Consider the following 11,793-nt stretch of genomic DNA (forward strand, 5'->3'; position numbering starts at 1 on the left):
TTCTCAAAGTTACGGTACCAAATCGCCCGTGAATCAGCATTACTCAGCTGTACCTAGAGCTGGGTCGCTCCCAATTGTCCCTGTAATGTGGGCGAGGCATTGGCAAAGTTTATCCCTACGCACGGGAGTACAAAATGTACCAAATATTCAGAGGTCAGCAACCACACTGAGTCTACTTTAACGGAAATCAGTGCACTCGGACAAGCCCGAGGAACACGGGCTCAACGCGATTGCAACAAATAGCTTTTTTAAAGAGACTTTAGATTTCTCGTGTCCTCAAACAAAGCGGCGCGGCGTCAGTGGCGTGGAAAGGGAATTACTGATTGGTCGCTAGGGTCCTGACGTCACAACGAAATGACCTCTAGCGGGAATTTCAGACAACCCACAATGCTCACGTGAAATGTGACGTCACGCGTGCAATGAAAGTGATAAATACGTGACATGTACAGCGAAATAAAAGTCGCCGCATATCTCAAATGGTTTCCCATGATAAAGTAATTCATTTGCCTTCACGAAACAATTCAAAGAATTTTAGGCGGTATTTGAATCTACGATCATTCAGTTGCGAGTCATACACGCTACCGACTAGGCCACTCAGACACGCTTGTACGGCTTGGGAACGAGCGGGGGTTCATATGTTTAGCATTCGCGTTTTACTCCTAAAGACGAAGTTTAGGCGTCGTCCTCTAATTTGTTTTTCTTTAATTAATTACAAAAAAAAAAGTTGACTACTCAGTCGCCACGGAAAGCCTTGACGGTGCCATCAACACATGTCATTTATTAATATTGGGCCCCACAGGCAAGTCGTCAATAGAATTTCACTCGAATGTTGATAATGTAATGTCGGCGGCTCCTGCCACTTCCTTCTTTCTAGTTACGAGAGGCGAAAACACAATGTCAGAGCTACGTTTGAAGTCCTGTGTTATAGGGGGGACATTGGCATAAGTACAAATAAAAGAATACGATACAGTGACCGCGGCAATTCTGGTGTCGTTTGATCCAATGCCCTTTTAGTTTGATGCAATCGTTGTTCTTTTTCCTCTCTTTTTTTCTTCTTCCAGCCTTTGGCATAGATAGCCACAAAGCTGAAATTGACCAAACAAGATAATATAGGACTCCACCAAGTGCAAGTGCTAATCTGCTTTATCGCTCAATATGCGCACATTGCGCATTCTATGACGACGAATTATCTTTGCTCTGTGCGTCCGATGGTCCGATGGGTTAACGTCAGCGGAGGCTGCACGTCTTCAAATGATATGACGGCCAACGCCGTGTATTGGCAGTTTAAGTTGCTTATCACGCATCTAATGTGATATGTATCGTGAAATAGACTTTGATAATCACAATCCGGGCACAAATGCTCTGCCGACGGCCCCCGCTAACGAGCGCGAGCCTTAGTAGCGGCAGCGGAACTGCTTGTAGAAGGCGAGTCAGCGTTTCCGCAACTGAGGTCGCAGCAATGGAACTACTGTAGCAAATTACAGTAATTCAAGTATTTTCTTTCCTGCGATATCGCAATGCAATTCTTTTGTTTTTGTGTAGCTAGTTTCGTAATGCAATTTGTCACTCTGCAATCGTAAGGGCAATGAAAAGACTGAATTAAGATTTTGGTTTCAGATATTTGTCCGAGTGCATACAAACTTCAACGTCGATTAAAAGGACACAATGGGGGGGGGGATCCTCTAATAAGAAATATCACCAATCTAGTCATGGACGCGCCTTAGCGAATTAAAAATTTTGAAGTTGATTGAAGCGTGCAATAGATGAGAATCACTCCAACGCTACGACTATAATGAAAGAAAAACCTCAAAAGGAGGCAGGAATTGTTTTCCCGAAACAATTATGGTGCTTTTCTTGTGAGGTTGGTCTTCTTAAAGGTGTACTCCGGCTTTTTTGAGCTACCTAAACAAATTGAATTTCCTCACTACGCGGACTTCAGTCGTCATGGTATGCTATTTAGTTTCTCTAAATTCAAAATAGCAGTCGAGAAAACCGTAAGTGAAGATGATGCCGAAACCAGCATTGAAATTTTCACGCGTTCTTCAGTGGTGCGACGTCACACATGATACAGACTTTCAGGTCGTGTATGTAGTTTTAAACAAAGTTAAACAAAGTATGTCGACTGTTTTTTTGCGTGCTTCTCAGTGAATCAGTTACCAAACATTCTTTTCCCACAATCAAACTTCTTGTAATCAGCTGAGAACATGGCTTACTGCCCACTTTGCACCATTTCTGTCGTCACACTTCAATGTTGCCAGTAGGGACTCCCGGTTTGAAAAACACGATGAAAACGAAATTCGAAAATTCAATAACTTCGCGAATATTTTTTTTTTTTCTTTTCAGAAAATACTTGGGGAACTCGTAGAGTCATGTCTATCGATGTGTTGAGCCAATTTTGAGGCAAACCAGCGACCATTAAAAAATCGCCGGAGTACGCCTTTAATATAATGAAACATTTGCGCGTTCTCTTCCCAGAACATGATCAACCGTTCACAAGACGATTAGTAAGGTGCAGTATGAGAGGTTGCAGATAAAAAGTCTTCAGAATAGGGCAACCACCAACCAGACATGTGGTCGATTGTGGCGTTAAAACGTCCACTCTTGCTTTAGTAATAGCGCGACTTGTAAATTTGTTGTTTCTTTTATTGAAGGGAGAATCGTGGGAAATGGAAAAAAAGACCAAGGCAAGCGCCCCTACTCTACAAATTTTAAACATCATATATTTTTAACACGTGGATCAATTACCGAAAAAGCTGAACTCCGACATTTCTCTCCTGTAAAACTCACTTTTTTTCTTCACAATCAACCTCGCAATGCTTCGGGAGCGGTATGGTATACTTCAAACAACGTCTGATCCTTTGAAAGTATTTCCAATACAAATAATTTTTTCATATTAAGAAAATATTTTAATGCCTTAGCGTAGGTTTACATGACAGGGAAATTGTGACAGCGCCCGTTTGTGTACAAACCGTTGGAAAGGAAAGCGCACCGTATAGAGAGGAGCAGATGAGTGAAGGTCAAAGGCGACAGAGAGGAGACTTTACGATGCGGAAGCCAATGTGCGAGCGGGTGCTGGGACGAGTTTGAACTTGCAGGTGTGCTGAGCGTGTCTGCCGTCTTTTGTGCTACAAGATGGAGTGTGAACCGAGCATTTGCCTTACCCCAGGTACGCGAAAAGATCTCCTGGTGGATCTTCAGGGAATGCGCTAGCGTGGCCCTTCCGAACGCCAAAACGTCCCACTTTGGGAAGCGTTGACACTGACCCCATAACGAAGGCAAAACGAGGCAGCAAGGAATAAAGGAAGCCAAAAAAAAAAATTCCAAAAGTGAAAGCCACAACAGAAAAGTGAAGAGGTCAACGTTAGCGTTTCCTAAAGTGGGACGTGTGTGGCGTTTATCGAGGGTCTTGCTAACGCATTCCTTAAGGATCCGCCAAGGAATCTTCCTTTAATTTTTTTATTCAATTTTATATAAAGTAATATATAGTTATTTCGTTACTTTATGACTATTTTGGAATGGTAATTAATTACTTTTTCGAAGTAAGTTGCAGTGGTAAGTTAATTAATTACTTTTTCGAAGTAACTTGCAGTGGTAAGTAATTACGTTTTTTCAATGGTAATTTCTAATATAACTTAGTTATATTTTTACCGTATCAGGCAATGCAAGAGAAGTTTATTTGAAGACAAATTAACTGTAATTTCGTCACCCTGAGACAGTAGCGGCTCGGACAAGAGGCCGTCACCCCGACACCCCAAACATGCCATATCAGCTGCCCACCTCAGCATCATGCTCACACGGGCAGAGTTAAAGCTTGTGGGTCGCTCTACTATACTGCTGCCCAATCGGTCCCTGCCTGGTCCGCCCTCCCAAGAAGTCACACGAGCAAGAATGAATTCAAAACGTTTTACTGTTTCGGCTGGTTGCTGTAGCCTTGCCGTTGCAGTCCTCGTCCGTGTGTCTTGCCCCAGTGCCTGGAGGAATCTCTCGTGCCCTCTGTCACGCGCACCGGGCCGCCGGCCACCGCTCCTGCCCCCTCGCGCGCCGTCGTCCTCCTCGGCTTCCCACACTTCCCCCCCCTCAAGGCCCGGTCTTCGGGGGGCCCCGGGTGCTCACTGGTTTTGGCCGAGGAGTTGCTCCACCTCGGCCATGATGGCATCGTCGGAAGTCGAGGGGGACGGAAGGGGCTGGTGGACGACACTGGCCCGATGGCTTGGGCCGCAAGATGTGGTGGCGGCCGATGTTGTGGGGGCCGTCGTGGTGGCGGGTTCGATAACAGCGGCTGCGGCAGCCGGTGCGGCGGCACGGTTTTCGGGAGGCCGGGCTGGCTGGACGGAGGCCAAGGCAGCGGGAGCCAGGAGGTCCGGGCGGCTTGCCCTCAGGGTCTGGACCGCTGCCGCCACGTTGTCCGGGAGGGGCTGTGCCTCCAGCAGGTCAGAATGGAGTCGACCTGCTTCGTGGGTTTCCAGATGTATTATCGGGACCCCGCACAGCCAGCAGGTGTCAGGCGCTCCCAAGACCCGTGGCGCCGCCGGCTGCGTGTGGCCACGGGACGGGAGTGGGACTTGGTGGTCGGGCTGGCCAGGCGTTGGTCTGGGTTGATGCTTCCAACGCCGGCGGGAAACGAAGTGGACCGCCCCTCCTTCCTCCCACGCCGTCCACGTGGCCACGGTGTGGCAGGGGGGCCGACTCCAGGCAGGTCCCCCGGTCGTAGACGGACCCGCTCCGTGGTGCGGGGGCTCCGTCGCGGACGGCCCTGCCTGGTGCCGCGATGTTGCTGCGGACGGCCCTGCCCCGTGCCGCGCAGGCCTGCCGGCTGCCGGGCTCGCGGTACCTGCGGAGCCCGGGCGGCGCTGGCCCGCTCTGCCGTTCGGCCATCCCCGGTGTTGACGCCTCCCTGGGCGGCCGCCCCGAGGGTTTGGTCGACCGGACCACTGGGGTCCAGCCGCCCCGGCCCGGGGCCTGGCCCGTCCGGTGGGCCTCCTGGGTATGGCCCCCTGGGGCGGTTTCTCCAAGGAGGCATCCTGTGTAGAAAGAACACTGTCAGACACCGGAAAATCATCACTTTCTGTGGCCGAATTAGGCGGCGGCGGTAGTTTTTATTCACTATGTTCCCCATCGCGACGGTAATACCCCTTCAAGTCCGCGATGTGAACTGGACCCAACTCCTCATTTGTATCACACCGAGTGAGTTTATAAGTAAGCCGTGACATTCGCGTCTTTACCTCATAGGGCCCTTCCCATCTATGAGCAAGCGATGCGGCGAAACCGCTAGCTGCGTTACTCAGACGGTGGGTTCTTCTCAGGACCAAGTCACCAACCTTGAATTCCAAGTGCCTATGGCTCCTGTCATACTGCGCCGCTTGCTCGATCATTGCGGCATCAAGATTCTCTCTAGCATCGTGCAGCGCCCCAGATAGCGGTTCGTTAGCTGTTCCGCATACCTAGAGAGCGGGCGTCCTGGTGTTCCTTGGTTGCTCCGTAACTCGTTCTCCAGCGGAGACGGGATCTCTTTACCCAGGTTCAGAAACGCTGGCGTGAAACCAGTCGATCTGTTCACAGTATTCCGGATGGCAAAACCCATCTCAGCGATGTGCTCATCCCAGTCTCGGTGTCTCTCCGTTAGCGCGATCAGCATGCTTTTGACATTCCGATTCACTCGCTCAGTGATATTGGCTTGGGGATGGTACGGTGTTGTCCTCTTGTGCTTTATGTTCAGCGCCAAGCAGGAGTCCACGAACACTTTACTAGTAAAGTAACTAGCGTTATCACTAATGAGACACCTGGGTGTGCCGAAGCGTAGGAAAGTATCCAGTAACTTTTCCCAGATACCCTCTGAAACCAGCTTCCTCAGTGGGTACAGCTCTGCCCACTTTGAGAAATGATCGGTAATAACCAAGAGGTACTGGTTTTCCCGCGGACTTCTCGGCAGTGAGCCGATGATGTCGCAAGCGACGATCTCCCACGGTTAGTGACTCTCCACCGACTGCATCAAGCCCGGAGGCTTGCCCCCTCTCGGCTTCGCTTTCTGGCAGGCTGGACAGCTGCGGGCGTATCGGAGTGCGTCTTGCCTCATCCCCGGCCAGGTCGCGGCGCGGCATAACTTATGAAAAGTCTTGCTGCCACTGCCATGACCTGCCAGAGCCGAGTCGTGGAAGTACCCGATAAAACTCTTCCGTAGCTTCCTGGGAATCACCACCCTGAAGGGAGACTCATTACCCTCCCCTTCATCGATCGTTGGGATGTAGCGAAGCAATAAGCCGTCTTCGCCCAGCAGATATGAATCAAATTGGTCATTAACTCGACCGCCAGCCTTCCCGGTGTCAACCGCAATTTCAGCCAGTTTACCCAACACCCGCTGGCAAAAACCATCTGCTTTCTGGGCCTCGACAAGCTCTTCCTTGCTGACCACTTCACCCCAAGCGACGATCCTTTGCTCCTTCGTGCCGCGCGCTAAGGCTGCTACGAGTGCCGGTTGCTTCGCCTCCTCCCAACCGTCCGTGAGGGACCTCACCCCTGCATCCGGAGACATTCTCCTGTTCTTCCCGCGCTTCTCGTTGCACTCTGGTTGCGTCACCTCCTCCCAACCACCATCCTGGGGCGCCCGAGAGAGCGCATCCGCGACCCTGTTGGTCGATCCCTTTCGGTACTCAACCGTGTGCGAGTAGCGCTGCAAGGTTAGTACCCAGCGGGCCAGCCTTCCCGCGGGCTCCTTTAGCCTCTGAATCCAGGTAAGTGCTGCGTGATCAGTCTAAATAACGAAAGTCGTACCGTCTAAATAGAGGTCGAACTTCTTCAGAGCAAACATGACGGCCAACCCCTCCTTTTCCGTCACGCTGTAGTTGCGTTCCGACGGTGTGAGCGTTCGACTAGCGAATGCCACAGGGCGCAACTGTCCATCGTGCTCCTGTAGCAATACTGCTCCGACACCGTAGTCGCTCGCATCTGTCTGCACAACAAAATGCCGATTAAGATCTGGTAACCGAAGGCTAACGGTGCTTGCTATTGCACTCGCGAGAGACGAGAAGGCAGCACCCTGCTCTGGACCCCAGACCCAACTCGAGCCTTTCCGGAGCAGCAGATTGAATGGCCGCGCCAGCTCCGCGCACATCGGGATGAACTGACGGTAAAAGCCAACCACCCCCAGAAACCTTTGAAGGCTCTTTACATCGTGCGGTGGTGGATAATCGAGAATGGCCCTCAATTTCTCATCGTTCGGCTTCAAGGTACCATTGTCTACGACAAAGCCTAAAAGATTTACCTTTGAGGCGGCCAGTTGCACCTTTTTTGGATTAATTGTTAGATCGGCCTCACTCATTCGCCTTAAGACGATCTCGAGATGAGTTAGGTGTTTTTTGAACGACTTGGAGAATACCACAACGTCATCCATGTAGGCCATGTCGAAGTTAAATTTCGCATCGCCCAGCACGATGTCCATGAGCCGTTGGAAACTCGACGGCGAGTTCGACAACCCAAACGGAAGACGCGTAAACTCAAATAACCGCCTGTAACAGGTGAACGCCGTCTTTTGGACATCGTCTGGCGCCACCTGGATCTGGAGAAAGCCCCTGCTACAATCCAGCGTGGTGAAAACCCTCGCGCCTCCAAGCGAATACATTATAGACTCAATAGAGGGAAAAGGATACGCGTCCCTCCTAGTGACCTCATTAAGTCTTCGGTAATCAACGCAAAGGCGCGCGGTGCCGTCTTTCTTTGGCGCCAAAACTACTGGGAACGCCCAGGGACTCTGCGATGGCCGCACCGCCCCTGTGTCCAGCATCTCGTCGAGAGCCGCGTCTAGGAGGGCCCGTTTATGTACGCTTAGTGGTCTAGGATTACACCCCCACGGCCTGGCCTCTCCTGTATCTATCTTATGTTGTAAAACAGTCGTTAGCCCCGGTCTCCCGGTAAACATAGCTGCGTGTTGGGACAAGGCGTTCGCTAGCATCCGCCGTTGGTCGGCGGGCCCATCGAAAGACGCAATTATCATTTCGACGCTCCCGGGCACGACTCGCGCAGCTAATACCTGCTCCTGGAGTGACGCAGCGAGCGAACGTTCCATTCCCTGCACCAGAGATGATGGGGCAACAAAGGGAATAAGAGGAGAAAACGCACTATAACGATACCCGTTGTTCCTCAAGTCCAGGATTATGCCCACACGACAGACGAAGTCCTGTCCCAAAATAACAGGAATTGACATACCGGGCAAATAAACGAAACGTTGCCTCCTTCGTCTGCCGTCAAGGCCAAGGTGAAGGCGCATCACCCCTTGCGCTTCGGCCAATCCTGTCGCTAAACGCAGCGGAGTTACAAGTTCCCGCGCGCAAAGGTTCCTGTTACGGCAGTCCTCGTACACATTATCGCCAATTAGAGAAAGGGTAGAACCGGTGTCAATTAGTGCCGAATATTCTCTATCACCGATCTCTACACGCACGTACGGGCCCTTCTCAGGTGTCGTGCTCTGAGCCCAACACGCCGACGGGGCCATCGCCACGCGGTCGCCGGCCACAATTTCAGCCCTGTCGCCACACTGATACTGGGCCTCGGCAGCGGCCGGCAACCTCAACTCAGAGGACCTGATTAGTGGCGCCGGCCTCTGGCGTTTCCCTGGGAACCCTGAGAACCAGACGCTACCCACGTGCAATGCCGCCTGATGTGCCCAAGACGGTGACAGTTGTAACACCTGGCTTGTGGCCGGTCGTTACGCGCAACCTGTCCATCGTTACTCTCACGCGACACTTCATCTGTGGCAAACCGCGGTGAGTCATGATTCCCGCGACTGTCGTGACCAGTCGCGCCTCTGCGGTGGTTGACCACTGCGCCACCCCTACGGGTCTGCACTCGGGCCGAGTTTGCGTTGGCTGCCCTGCGCCTTTGCTCGTAAGCGAAGGGGTCCAAAGCCCGGGGCGTTATAGTTACCCCGTGACCGCGCTCCGCAACGGCCGTATACGCTGTCCGCGACTCAATGTGAGTGTCTGCGGCGCGTCCTGCCCACGCGCATCTTGGCTCTAGGGACTCCTCGGCCCTGGGAGGGGGGCGGTACTGCAGCTCAGCGAGCAAGCCCGCTTGGACCGTTCGCGCCTCTCTGGCAAGTGCCTCCAGATCCGCGAAATCCCGTCCGCGCAGATAGGCTTTGAATCTAGGGTGACATTGCCGTATCGCTCTAGCTACCTTCTCTGCGTCAGACGCGGATGGTTCGGCCCTCGAGTTGAGCTCCTGGAGCGCGCGAACGTACTCCACGAGGCTCTCGTCGGGGTGCTGAGTGCGATTAGCTAGTTCGTCCCTAATCCGCATCTCGTAATCAGGGGGCGAAAATTCCTCCCTAAGTCGCGTCCGGAAGTCCGCCATGGATAGAAATGGTCGTTGCAACCGTCTCCAGCGCGACGCGTCGCCCGTTAACGCGATTGGCACGATCTGCACCAAGGCCGTTTCGTCTGATGCTCCCAACGCGCCTACATACGCGTCTAAGTCCTGTAAGAAATCGTGGACCGATTTCCCGTCGGAATATCCCGCGTAGGTCGGCGTCGGTACGGACAACCGCGGTCGGGGCAGAGACATAGGCGCGGCACTCGCGACTCCTGGAGTCGTCGCGATTTGTCGCGAGAACGTCTCCATCATCGCCGTCATGACGCGCATAAACTCGCCGACGTCTGCCGCGCCTCCAGCTGGAGCTGGTGGTAAAATCCCAGCATCTGGAGATGCTCGCGTACTAGAGCCTTCTCCGGCCCCCGCAGCGTCAGACGGTTCCTGAGTTCCGCTCTCAGACGAGTCGTCCTCGTCCCTATTGGGGGTCGACCTCGTCTTGGGGGGCATCGTTAGCGTTTACCCTTCTACACCACGCTGAACGCTCAATAGATCTGTGTGACTCCCCGGGACGAACAGAACAAGCAGCAGACCAATCGGGCCCCACGTTTGAAGCGCCAGTTGTGTGGGTCGCTCTACTATACTGCTGCCCAATCGGTCCCTGCCTGGTCCGCCCTCCCAAGAAGTCACACGAGCAAGAATGAATTCAAAACGTTTTACTGTTTCGGCTGGTTGCTGTAGCCTTGCCGTTGCAGTCCTCGTCCGTGTGTCTTGCCCCAGTGCCTGGCGGAACCTCTCGTGCCCTCTGTCACGAGCACCGGGCCGCCGGCCACCGCTCCTGCCCCCTCGCGCGCCGTCGTCCTCCTCGGCTTCCCACAAGCTGTAGAGAAACAAACCGACATTACCACAATGTAAAACGAGTGCAGAAGCTGGGAGACGTCGTAACTGCAATAATTACTCCGAATTTACGTAACATTACATGTTAAGTAAAATCGGCGTAGTTATATCAGTTCGAGCAACAGAGTAGAAAGGCGACCAGCGGGCGAGCGCTTTGAAAGGCGCCAACGAGAGCTGCAGATGAGCTGGCCTAAAAAAAAAGGGGTTCCAATGCCAACGTCGTTTCTACGACTCAGAAAATATTTCCAGAAAAATATCTTCGTGTTGCCATCTATAGTAACAGAAAAACGTTGATAATAAAACATTTACGGCAAAGTTGCTAGGCAAGTGTGTTGCACACCTGAAGCGTTCTAGCCTCACAAATGTTTAGCGATAGTCCACATTTACAGACGCCTACGTTTACGGCGCTCTTCATCGGATAGTTTACCGCGCACCACGGGTACACTTTATACACCACCTCAGCACAATTTTTACGAAGGAATCCCGCTTTGCCCGCACCAGGTGTGGCCACTGCGCGTGCGCAGAAACCAAATTTGGGAGGAGTGAAGCCTCTGCGCACGCGCGGTACCGACAGCAGCGCCACCTCAGTGGCAGGACGTCAGTGTCGTCAGTTGGTCTATACTTCTTCCAAGAATAAAGCGATAGCACCGTTAACAGGGTCGTTAAACCTGGCGATCTTCCAGAGCCTTCCATACTTTTGAGCTGCACTCCCTCATTGTGCACCAGTGGTCGATGTCCTCCTCGCTACTTCACTCCCTTTCGCCAACCTCTCTGGTCACTTGACCTCCCCGTTAACCGACCAGCGTCTAGGCAACGCGATAAGAAGGCCTCATTGCTGATTTTTCTGCGTCACTAAAGAAGGCCACCTTTGCCCAAAGATTCGACACGGCTACGCCATGAGCGTTCGGTTACGAGCCATGCGCAAATCAGGAGCTTCGTTCGAATTACCTGCACCTCCTGCACCGGTGCAGAAAAGTGTAGAGCGGTGCACTTCCGGTTGTATCTTAATACACATACCGGAAGTACACCGCCCTACACTTTTCTGTACCGATGCAGGAGGTGCAGGTAAATGGAACCAAGCTTCTGATTGGACATGACTCCTAGCCGAACGCTGATGGCGTAGTCATGTCCAACCTATGAGCGAAAGTGACCTTCTTTATTGACGAAAAAAAAAAATCTTCATTTAGACTTTCTTATTAAGGAGCTGTTTCTTGGTCGAGCACCTAGCACCTCACTCCTTCTCTCCCACCCGTCAACCAATCAGTGACGAGCCTCGCGGCCACGCTTTCATCCAGGCTTTGCATTTATCTAGGCTTCACGAAATGCCCTACATCTAGCCAGGAAATATTTCACGCTAAAAGTTTATCTCCGAAAACACACTTTAATCTTGGTTTACGTCAGGCTTGTATATTCATTTTCATAGTAGTTTGGACGTTTTCCTCTTGGAAATCGCGGTTTAGTACACTCGCCTGGTGCAGAGCTCCAGTTGTGGGTTTGGTACAATAAAACTGTTTCGGTCTACTTGGCTCATGTAATTTAAAAGGTTAAAAGCGGGAACTGAAACGCGGACGAAAAAAGGAGTATGTACGACCAGGA

The sequence above is a fragment of the Ixodes scapularis genome, unplaced genomic scaffold (assembly GCF_016920785.2).
Source record: "Ixodes scapularis isolate PalLabHiFi unplaced genomic scaffold, ASM1692078v2 ptg001158l_1___fragment_3__unscaffolded, whole genome shotgun sequence".
NCBI lineage: Eukaryota > Metazoa > Arthropoda > Arachnida > Ixodida > Ixodidae > Ixodes > Ixodes scapularis.